This window comes from Pseudorca crassidens, chromosome 6, assembly GCF_039906515.1.
Source record: "Pseudorca crassidens isolate mPseCra1 chromosome 6, mPseCra1.hap1, whole genome shotgun sequence".
Taxonomy (NCBI): Eukaryota; Metazoa; Chordata; class Mammalia; order Artiodactyla; family Delphinidae; genus Pseudorca; species Pseudorca crassidens.
The window spans coordinates 77794879-77806918 of record NC_090301.1 but is presented as its reverse complement, the minus strand read 5'-3'; the positions used below and the strand labels follow the sequence as shown (position 1 = coordinate 77806918).

The 12040-nt window shown below is 41.1% G+C and overlaps 1 protein-coding gene across 12 annotated transcripts in view; it reads left to right on the top strand.

The window, feature by feature from the left end:
- The window catches only part of FMNL2 (formin like 2), a 303592-nt gene that overhangs the window by 104957 nt on the left and 186595 nt on the right, over positions 1–12040 (top strand). The window lies entirely within an intron of this gene.

Genomic DNA, 12040 nt, shown 5'->3' with positions numbered 1-12040 from the left:
TGTCCCCATATCTCTTCCCTCTTGCATCTCCCTCCCTCCCACCCTCCCTATCCCACCCCTCCAGGCGGTCACAAAGCACGGAGCTGATCTCCCAGTGCTATGCGGCTGCTTCCCACTAGCTATCTACCTTACGTTTGGTAGTGTATATATGTCCATGCATCTCTCTCGCTTTGTCACAGCTCACCCTGATGCCATCTATTTTATAGACATATATCTTCCCTCCCTTTTTTCTTTCTTTCTTTTCTTTCTTGTTTCACTCTTTGGTTTCCCTCTCCCGAATGATGGGATGTTTATTGCAGGAGGCCTCTGAGGTGTGTAACCTTTAAGCTTAATCCATGGTTATATGCAAGGAGCAGACTCTCTGCTTGGTACTACTTTTTCCTCTCTCTCTCTCTCTCTCTGTCTCTCTGTGTCTCTGTCTCTGTCTCTCTCTCTCTTTTTTCTTCACTCATAGGCTTTGGGATATAAGATCCCTTTTCAGGATTTCCCTGCCATCTTAAAGATTTCTGCAAAATTAATTAAGAAGTGTAGGATTTCTTAGTTCCTTTTTTTAAAAATTTTATTTTTTATACAGCAGGTTCTTATTAGTTATCTATTTTATACATATTAGTGTATACATGTCGATCCCAATCTCCCAATTAGTTACTTTCTTCACCCCCTGCTCCCCAAATAATCTGTAGTTTTATGGCAGGAATGGTGGTACTCCCAGCCCTGCAGGGAAGGACCCATCAAGGCTTTCATGGTAAATGTCTCTTTCAGATGTTTGAAATTACCTGCTGTTAGCTTCTAGAGCTGAGGGAAAACCTTCCAGTGAAGTCCACACCATTTGGGTGGGACTTTGGGGTTGCACAGAGCAAATGTTCTTACTTAGGTCTTGTTTTAATTGCCTGGTCACCTAGTGCAAATAGACTTTTTAAGGAGTTGTGGCTTTTTAGAATAGAGGCAGTCATTTAAAAATCCAAAGGCTTTAAAAATGAAATTTGCTCATAGAAGAAGCTTCTCTGATACGGTGTCGAATCTATTTGCTAAACCACATTTAATAGACCACCTAAAATCCCTGTATTTTCCTACAGTGGTCTGAAGAATTATCACCACCCAGGTGTAGACTTTTCCTCGTTCAAACATATTTCAAGGCTGAGTGATACCCTATTCCATATCTACCCATTGCCACTTCTGTACTCTTTCCTCTAATTTTAAGGCCTCTATAGCTGTAGCTCTTTCTCAGTTACCCATGTGGAAATAATCTAATTCTTGAAAAACGCCCCATGAGGCGTTTCAATGACTAAGTGCTCAGGGAGTAAAAACTGATTTTAGTATTTGCTTTAGCAAAACAATTAGACAAATATACCACAGATGATTATCTACCTTTCAAAACCAAATACATAAGACCTGTATTAATCAGAACTCGCAGTTAAAGTCACTTTTTTTTTTTTTTGCTTTGTGTTGATAGGAAAGAGAAGATATTAGAAAAGCTGAAAGAAAGGTTTACTAAGAACTCAAGCTTACTTTAAACTAGTGAGGTCGTGAAGACACGACTAGCTTAAATTTTTACTTCTGTGGTATTCTACAGTGAGAATCGATTGGATAGTACCTTAAGGTTCTACATGCTTTCTATATATTGTAATTACGACAGCTAGAAACTTTAGTAAGTGTTGGTGTTCTATTTAAGGATGAAGACCCCAAATCTTTTCTGCTTTTAACTAGATTGATTATTCAAAAAACCATTCCCCTAAAACTTTCCTGTTAAAAAGTGATTGGTCAGTTTTCATATCCATAACACCCCATAGCACACACATACCTAGAGTTAGGCCAGAAAGCAGTCATCTTCAGCTCTCCCCCTTTCTCTGTCCTCCTTCCCCACCCCACTTCTGAATAAGTCAGCCCGGAGTCTCCTCTTCTGCCTGACTTCACTGTCTCCTGCCTGAGCTCTCACAAAAAGCTCATAGCCCGTCTCTGTCTTCAACCTCTTACCTCTTTGCTCCACACTTCAAAATCATTGACTGTTGTCATGCCAAAAAACAGGGCAAGATCATGAGCTCTGGTCCCTGCTCTGTGTGTCCATTGCCTATGGTGAAGGTTTTCAAAGGTTTTTCTCGGATGTGGCTGGGCCACTGGGTTCCCAGGTTGTCGTTCTCACTACCCGCCTCCTCACAGCTTCAGCTGGAGCAGCTTCACCTTTGTTCTCCCTTTTGAACTTGGAGTAGGATTTTGTTGAACAAAATGTTCCAGGACTTAAAAAAAAAAAAAAAGGTTTGCCAACCATGGGATCAGATAACTACGAAAATGCTGCGTCTTCTCCCATATTCTGCCGGAGGTGCTAACTTTGACTTTTGGCATTCTGTTTTCTTAAGCTTCCAAAATACATTGTATGTTTATGTTCAAATCGCTCGCAGTTCTCCAGTCCATGGGCTCATGTTTATTGAGTGTTTTTTGTGATTAGGGCTTTTATGCATATTAATTTATTCAATCTGTTCTTGATGGATGTCGGTGCTATTATTTAGTACCATCGTATGGATGGGGAAACTGAGGCACGGAGCTGAACTCTCTTGCCCAAGGTATTATAGTTAGTAAGCGTAGAGCCAGGATTCTGAGCTCAGAGACCTCCTGCAGAATCCACTCTCAGACACTCGGTGCGTTAACACAGTGACGTGGCTTTTAGGGACTTGTCTGGAAGAAGCACAGCCATCAGACACTTCTGTCTACAGGCTGAACTTTCAATTTGGGGCTAAATGTATCCTCACGTTATTGTTGAGCCTAGGCCTGTGTGGGGCAAGTCGGGAATAGGCAGAGGGAGGAAGATGGGATCGGAGGCACTGGGCCACGAAGTCGGGAAAGCAGAGGCCACTGGCCAGCTCCCCCCAACCCAGAAGGACTCTGGCCAGTGCGCTCCCCAGCCTTGATCTGAAGTCTCTGGACCATCGATTTCTGAGGTCAGGACAGTGCCCATGGTCCCTTGACCCAGTGTAGGGCTCCCCTGTGCCCTTCACTCTGTTCACTCTTCAGTGAAGAGGTTTGCTGTGTTGGTCGCTCCAGGTGTTAGGATCTTCTTTCCTCTCCACGTCCTCAGAGATGGTTAAGGGGCTGGCAGATGGCGAAGGAAAATCTCTGATCGTTGAAATCAGATTCTCAGGAGCATGGCTCATTGAACCACCAGAAGCACCACCAGAAAGGCTGGCAGAAGGCAGCCTCTGTGCCCAGTGCCCCTCCTGTCTTTGGTCACATTTCAGAACGGTCGGTCGGTCTGTCTGTCTCTCTCACACATGTTTTGCTCCTGGGGGTCACCACTGGAGGACAAAGCCAGGCTGCCACTTTATTTTTGTGGGCAGAAGCCACTACGCAGTGGGTTGATGGAGCAAAAACTTCTTTACAAAGACAAATGTGGGTTGGTAGGAATTTGTGCAAAAAAAAAAAGGTCTTTTAAAAAGCACTTTTGTAATGGGACAAATGTGACTGCTCATATCGTTCCCACATGGGCCCTTTAGAATATATTTTCTCTACACACACACACACACACACACACACACACACACACACACACACACACACACACACACACACACACACACACACACACACACACACACACACACACACCACCCCCCCCCCCCCCCCCTCAGGTGAGGGGCAGTTTGAGGATGTGAAGTAATGGAGCAACTGGAGCAACTGTTTTAAGTGCAGAGGAGGGTCTGCCTCCAGCCCAGGGCTGTCTTTGCAGACGTTTGTGGGGACCAGATGGGAGGGGTGTTGTGCCAGGTGACCTGCAATTAGTGGTCGATCGCAGGCCGGGGAAGCAGCAGGGCTGGGTACTCAGCTGCTCAGTCCAAGTATAAACTAGAGCTTAGCCTCAGTGTGGGGCAGGATTAGGAAGAAAATATGGCGGGATGAAAGGTCAGGATTGGATTCTGGGGCCTGGCTGACCCCGTGTGATCATGAACAGACTCCTTAATTAGGAGCCATCTGCTAAGAAATAACCCTTATGTATATATTTTAAAAGAGCTTTCTCTATCGCGCTTGAAAGGTGAATTACTGGGTATTATTAACACTTGGTGGGGAGGGGTAGGTGTCTAGAATCATCAGCCCTTCCTCCCAGAGGAGGGGACAGTCCAGTTTGTCGATTGCAGGATGCTTGTTTTGTTCTTTTCCTCCCCTGCAGCCCAGCTTTCTGACTGTTTTACTGCTTATGAGCCTCTTTGTTAGAGGAGGAAACAAACAAAAGGAGTTAAAACTCATCTTCTGGTTTTGCTTCTGGTTGAGCAGCTTGCATTGAAGGTTAGCTGGGTGGGTCAGGAGTGTGGAAGGTGAAGATCTGAATGATCCGTGTGGGTTATCGATTAGTTTAGACTGGTCTGCCCTTCTGTCCCTTGCATGCTCTCTTTGGGGATAGAGCCATTAGGAACAGAAAGTGAAAAGGGAGATTCTTTGTAACAAAGAGACAAGGCATGGGAACAGAATTAGAGCCTACACATGTCTAAAATGTGCTCTCCAGTAGCCAAGAAAATGGTTTCAAAAACTTGAACAATAGGAAAATGCAATGAAAAATACTTAAGAAAGCTTAAATAGCCCAGATACGGTGTGGCAGGAAATGAACAAGTTAATAATATTAGAGTTGGTTTTTTCTTTGTAGCTGGGATAGAGGATATGCAGTAAACTGATAAAGACGGCTCATTTTCAGTATTTTCGTAATCTTTTTTGGTCTTGTATTAAATTTAAGACCGTAGACTTATCACTAGTTCTTGGAGACACCTAGGTGAAAATCCTCACACATCAAGCTGAAAATATCTCTCTTTGGGTGGGTGTAATGTTTCACTTGAAAAAGAACCGTTAAAATCCTGCGGGATCACAGGTAACAGAGTGCAAAAGGCACAGAAAAAGCTGGGTTTTGACTGCAGATGCTTTCTGAGCCTTGTCAGATGACAAACTTTGTCTTGCTGCTGTCGCCATCCACACAGATTTGCTCACTGCTGGCTTGCTGTGAAAGAATGTGGGCATTAAGGAGATCCCAGGAGCTTTTCATTAAGCTCAGCCTCCCTGTCTTCAAGGGCCACTGAATGATTGGAACTTTAATCAGCGTGCATGAGGAAGAGACCTAAGGTGGGTGTTAATGCCATTGAATTAATCAGAGCAAGGACTGACCCCGGGGGGCGGGGGGAAGCACTCCCCACCTGTAGCTGTTTCTACTGGGACATAAGAAGCAGTGTCCCTCAAGGAGCTCCCTGAGTAGAAGCTTGCATCCCATGCTACTGCAGGGTGGGAAAACCCTATCCAGATACCTCCCTTTGAAGTAGAGAGATGGTTAAGATTCTCCAAGTTTTTGTGGGGAGTCCCTAGATACCCCCTAGATATGGGGGTAGAAGCTGTTGCACACAAAGGGCCTGGTATTCAACGCCCACCTCAAAGGTTTTTCTCTTCTGATGAGATTCCCTGGAGGGGACCCCTGGAGTGGGGTGACAACCCTCCTTTTATATGGACAGCCAGAAGGGAGGCCCAGGAGGGAGGGCGAGGGGAAACCTTGTACCAGAAGGCAGAGAGAAAAGAAAAAAAATGAAGCGGAGAGGAAAGTGCACTTAAAAGGGATGGGAGTGGGGATTTACTATCTTTTAAAGGCAAGAGGAACAAGGTCTTAGGGAGAGAAAACAAATAAGGAAATGGGATCAAATCAGATGAAGTTCTTTTAAGGAAAGGATGGTGTTAAAGCAAATCTGTAGACGGAAAATGAGGGCAAGCACACTGGTGGAAGTGCCAGAGGAGAGTTCCAGCTAGTGTATAGCAGAGAGGGAAGCTCGTGTTTGAAAATGAGGCTAGTGCTTTAAAAGATTGGGCCTTGGAAGGTGGGGACATCATTGGGAGGGGGACCATCGGTATATTTCATGTCATAGTTTTCTTCATTGGATAATGCCCAGTAGGCTCCCTGTATTTTGGGGCATCATATATATTGATTGATGCATTTGAATGTAAAGGCAGAACTTAGATAAATGCAGGAAGGGAAGGTTTTGAGATGAGGAACATAGAGAGCCAGGAACTTTGTTCTTCTTTATCTAAGCTCCCTGTAGATCTGTTTCTTTGGTAAATTCCTGTATTAATCAAATTTTCTTTCCAACTATCCTATGAATAGAAAGAGGAAGACTTCATTAACCTCATTTCTTAGAATCATAGATCTGGTAAATGAGGTTTGAAGAAGTCCAATAAATGAGTGGCTCCATCTCTTAACTTACCCTTCAACGAGTCAGAAATAAGAAGAAATACCAGAATGTTGCATTTAATACATCGTGTGTACACTAGATTCCGGAGAATGTGCTGAGTCAAGACTCCTTTGTATATAATAGGCCCTTCAGCTTACTCTTGCTACAAAGAATTTAGAGAGAAGTGGTGATTTTGAAAGCACTTGCCAGTGGGGAATACCATTTGATGGTGGTTTCGTTACTAAAATATTTTTGAGTGACACTGTTTACTTGCTAACATATTTTGGTTATGATTAAAGGTAGCTTTTAGTGCCTAAAGAATGGAATTGGCTATTAATCAGAGTCTGGTAAATATCTGAAATAAATTAGAAGAGTTGTGGGCAAGAAATGAAGAAGCTGTCAGAGTTGGATAGGGTAGGAGGTTACTTTGAGAACTTAAGACTTGTCTCAATTTATTCATTAAGCAAATACTATAGACTAGGCACTCTGCTAGGACTGAGCAAAATAAAGGTGAATATAGCACAGTTCTCCATGGAGCCCATGATAAAATGGGGTGACAAACATGAACAGATGCTTGCTGATTGATTGATTGATTGAGCGATTGTAGTATAGTTGATTTATAATGTGTTAAAGGTGTAAGCAGAGTGGTTCGACTACATGTATTCTTTTTCAGATTCTTTTTCATTATATGTTATTACAAGATACTGAATATAGTTCCCTGTGTTGTTTATCTTTTTTTATATAGTAGTGTATATCTGTTAACCCCAAACTCCTAAGTTATCCCTCCCCACCCCTTTCCCCTTCGGTAACCATTAGTTTGTTTTCTGTGTCTTTGAGTCTGTTTCTGTTTTGTAAATAAGGTCATTTGTATCATCTTTTAAGATTCCACATATAAATGATATCTGTGATATTTATCTTTGTCTGACTTACTTCACTTAGTATGATAATCTCTAGGTCTATCCATGTTGCTGCAAATGGCATTATCTCATTCTTTTTTATGGCTGAGTAATATTCCATTGTATATATGTACCACATCTTCTTTTTCTATTCGTCTGTCGATGGGCATTTAGGTTGCTTCCATAACCTGGCTATTGTAAATAGTGCTGCAATGAACATTGGGGTGCATGTGTCTTTTTGAATTATGGTTCTCTCTGGGTATATGCCCAGTACTGGGATTGCTGGGTCGTATAGTAGTTCTATTTTTAGTTTTTAAAGGAACCTCTATACTGTTCTTCATAGTGGCTGTATCAATTTACATTCCCACCAACAGTGCAAGAGGGTTCCCTTTTCTCCACACCCTCTCCAGCATTTATTGTTTGTAGATTTTCTGATGATGCCCATTTTAACTGGTGTGAGGTGATACCTCATTATAGTTTTGATTTGAATTTCTCTAATAATTAGTGATGTTGAGCAGCTTTTCATGTGCTTCTTGGCCATCTGTATGTCTTCTTTGGAGAAATATCTATTTAGGTCTTCTGCCTATTTTTGGATTAGGTTGTTTGTTTTTTTAATATTGAGTTGCATGAGCTGTTTATATATTTTGGAGATTAATCCTTTGTCCACTGATTCATTTGCAAATATTTTCTCCCATTCTGAGGGTTGTCTTTTCATCTTGTTTGTAGTTAAGGAAGAAGTCTTAAAGCTGATATTAGGGGAAGGTACATGAACTAGAGTGGTGCCTAACTGCCCCTTCCTCACACCTGTGACTTTAAAAATCTCTAAAACTAGTGACAGTTACACAGAGTTGGGAGTCTGTATTCAACTCAGGAGATCTCTCTGTAACTGTTTGTGGTGGGCGGGTATAGGCCTGAGAGGATGGTATATAGTGAAGGCCTTGGTAAGAAAAAAGGATCAAAAGATGCATTAGTTTTCTGTTGCTGCTGTAACAAATCGCCACAGACTTAACTGTCTTAAAACAACACAAGTTTATTATCTTACAGCTCTGGAGGTCAGAGGTCGGACGTGGATGTCACTGGGCTGAAATCAAGGTGTTGGCAGGGCCGTGTTCCTTCCAGAGGCTCTAGGGGAGAACGTGTTTCCTTGCCTCTTCCAGTTGTCCATGTTTCTCCATATTCAAAGCAAGTAATGTCAGTCTGAGTCCTTCTCGTGCTGCCATCTCTCTGTTTCTCTGGCCATAGCCTTGAAACATTCTCTAACTCTGAGCACTCATGTTGTGCATTGGGCCCATGCAGATAAGCCAAGATAATCTCCCCAACTCAGGGTCCTTAACTTTAATCGTAACTTCGGAGTCCCTTTCAACATGTAAGGTAATATAGTCACAATTTCTGGGGATGAGAGTGTGGACGTCTTTGTCTACGAGAAGAGGAGGCCTGGATTCTTTCTACTGTGCCTGTGGTTCTTAACCAGGGTGAATGGGCCTCCACATTAATTTTCCTTCAAGCTTTTACACCACTGCCATAATTGCTAGACAGTCCTCTTTGGTAGGTCATTCCTTGGCTCAGAATATACTCCTTGGCCAGACATTCAGGTCACTCCACAGGAGGTCCTTAATCACCCCTTCCCATCCTGGTCCTGAGCGAGAACTCCTTGTTCTGGTTGGATGTGTTTATTTGCCGTTGCCCTCTATCCCCTGTTCCATTCTACACATTCCTGACTCCACGCCTTTGCCTGAGTTGTCCCTGCCAAACCAGACTACCGTCTTTTATCTCTGCCCATCCTTCCTATAAAATCCTGTGACATTGATCATCTTTATTCCACATTTGGAGTTTATCATAATTACTATTATTTAACTTTTATGTGAGTGCATTTGATCTTCCCATATAGACTAGTCATCCTAGGGTGCTTGTTAGAAAGGGAGCGTCCTGGGACTCGCCCTGAGAGACTGATTGAATGGCTTGGGATGTGGCCCAGGGGTTTGGCTTTTTAACAGACCCTGTGGGTGATGATAGAGGCAGCCCACATGCAACATGTGCTGGGAACTCCTTGAGAGCGGGGGTGAATGATCTGTCCTCTCATAGCGGTGGACGTCATGTTGTCCTTGTAGGGGGAGATGATGATGTTTTGTGGAAATGAATGCCAGTTTTCTGCAGGTGAGTTTAGAGAGAAAGAGAGGGTCTTGTGGGAAGTGTGTAATAGAGTTAAGGGCACCAAACTGCACCATCTTTTTGGAAAGTTCAGTGATGGACAGAGAGTCAGTCTGTGCACCCTGTTGGAAATGGGTAAGATCAACAGTACAGTTGTGATTTGGAAATAACCTGTTAACACGGCAAAATTGCCATACCTCTAGATTTACTTTATTTTAACTTGTCTTTGTTTCAGGGACCTAACATGATGTATCAAAAGCAGAAATTTTGTTGTGGAAAAGATTTGAAAAAGGAAAGATGGCTAATTCATGGGAATATGCAGAGGGAACTGTGTGCTTTTAGTGCCCATTCTGATCACTAGTTCTTCTTGATGCCTGGAATGCAAAGAATACCCCAAAATCTGAATTCCCACTGAACCAAGCATTTTTGGAATGAGGCCATTCATGAATATGCCATGATTTTAATTTCTGCTTTTGTTAAGATTGGAATGGAGTCTTTGTTATTTTACATTATTTCCTAGACCTCCTGGAGAGTTTAAATCCAATGAACGGATTTATTTTACAAAAATTGATTTTTGCCTTTTCCCATTTTGGGGGATCTTATAGCATAAACTGAAACTATTAACAAGCTAATGAAGCAAAAATATTTTTTGTTTCTTTCAGTGTTCTACTTCTCATTAATTTTCTATCAACTATGGCAGAAAGGGAAGACATCAATTTTTATTGAGAGTAGAGCTCTAAATAACTAGCTATTTTAGAGTTCCTATTATAATAGGAGTCTACCCATTATAAATAATTAAATGAATTTAACCTGGATCAGAATAGGCAGTATTAAAAATAACAGATGTTTCTGTGAGCTGGAAGCTGTCACAGAGGTGATATACTTGAATTGGAAATTACCAAAATTTCCTTCTGCTTCCCTAGTCACCAGACAAAACAGAAGCATTTATTTTACTGTCTTTTGTTTAACGGAAAAGAGCTGTGTTTTAAGATGAATTGGGCTAGGCACTTTAATAACAGTTTTGATTCATTTTAAGCCAGTTCTCTATGTGCTCTCTAAATTTTAAAAATATTCCATAAATTGAGTAAGTCGTGAAAATTCATTCTTTTTTCAGTGGGCTCATTTGCCTTTCTGATGGTCATTTCCTCTTCAGTTGGTTCTGTGATGATTTCTGATTCTGATTGAACTAATAACCCTGTGGGAATAACAGGGGCAAGGAGGAGCATGTGCTGTGCATCTAGAGCTAAATTAAAATACTGATAATTAATGCAATTGTTTGGTTTCAAATGCTTCAGTTTCTTTTTTCTTTAAAGCAGCAATTATGTGTACAGTGTCCTTCTAGATGAAATAAAATGAAAGGCTGAAGGAAGTTATCACTAAGTCATTCCTGCATACACTGTTTCTTCTGGATGGAAATCTGCATTTTGACACAAAGCTCACAGTTAAAATTCACTCCTGTATAACCAAACTTAGGAATGATCAAGGTATTTTGGCCTAGTATTGAATTAAATTCAGTCAATATTTGTGTAATATCTTTCCTCCACACAATGGCACTCTCTGTAGAGAATAAGAGAAGAGTAATGTAATCCTTGCCTTCAAAGAATTGATAATTTAGAACAGAACTATACAATAGGAATATTATGTGAACCACATAACTTTAAATTTCCCAGTAGCCACATTAAAGGATAAAAAAGACACAGGTAAAATTAATAATGTTAAAAATCCAGATTTTTGTTATTTTAATTGTGTATTGATATAACCCACAGTATCAAAAATATTATCATTTCAACATGTACTCAATATAAAAATTACTAATGAGATTTTACATTCTTTTAAAAATACTAACTTTTCAAAATCTGGTGTTTGATTTATTCTTAAAGCACATCTCAGTTTGGATGCTAAATTTTTGCTGGAAGTACTTGATCTTTATTTAGACCACAAAATGCAGAGTCGAAAAAGTACAGTCACATACTAAAGTTGCCCAGTAACTGAAGTGAACATCTGTTTTATATTTGAATTAAAAATTAATATTAAAAGTTCAGTACACCAGTCCCTCTAACCACATTTCAAGCACCAGTTGCCCCATGTGGCTCGTGGCTACTGTACTGGACAGCACAGATTTAGATGTTGAGACAAGACTTTATACATCTTCAATACTTAAATAATTGCAGATGGTATGTAGTTAGAAAAATGGATTCCTGTGTATTTGTATTTGATAATTAAGAGAAGTGTGGGCTAGAGCAGTGGTGTCCAATAGAACTTTCTATGATGAAAATGCTCTATATTGGCACAGCCCAGTAAGGTAGGCACAGCCTAGTAAGGTAGCCGCTAGCCCTGTGCGGCTTTTGGACACTTGAAATGTGGCAATGCAACTAGAAACTATATTTTAGTTTTAATTAATTCAAAATTAGATAGCCACTTGGGCTGGTGGCTGCCATATTGGATAGTGCTACACTAAAGTCTCATAAATGAGCATGAATTAATATAGGCAGTGAGAAAAGGATAAGACTTTACTGTGTGGGGAACAGCATAGACCAGTGGTTGCCAAACATTAGTGCACATTGCAATTACAGGGGGATCTTGCAGAAAAAACCCCCCTGTATTCACCTACCACATCCAGACATGCTGATTTAATTGGTGTAGGTGACCTAGTTATTAGAACTTTCCAAAGCTCCCTAGGAACAGATCTGTGCTTGCAATATAAATCTATTTTCTCTTCATATCATACATAAGTTTGCTAGAAACAAGCACAAATAAAGAAGAAACCAAATCAGTACCTGGTATTTTCTAGGTTTCTAAGACTATGGAATATATACT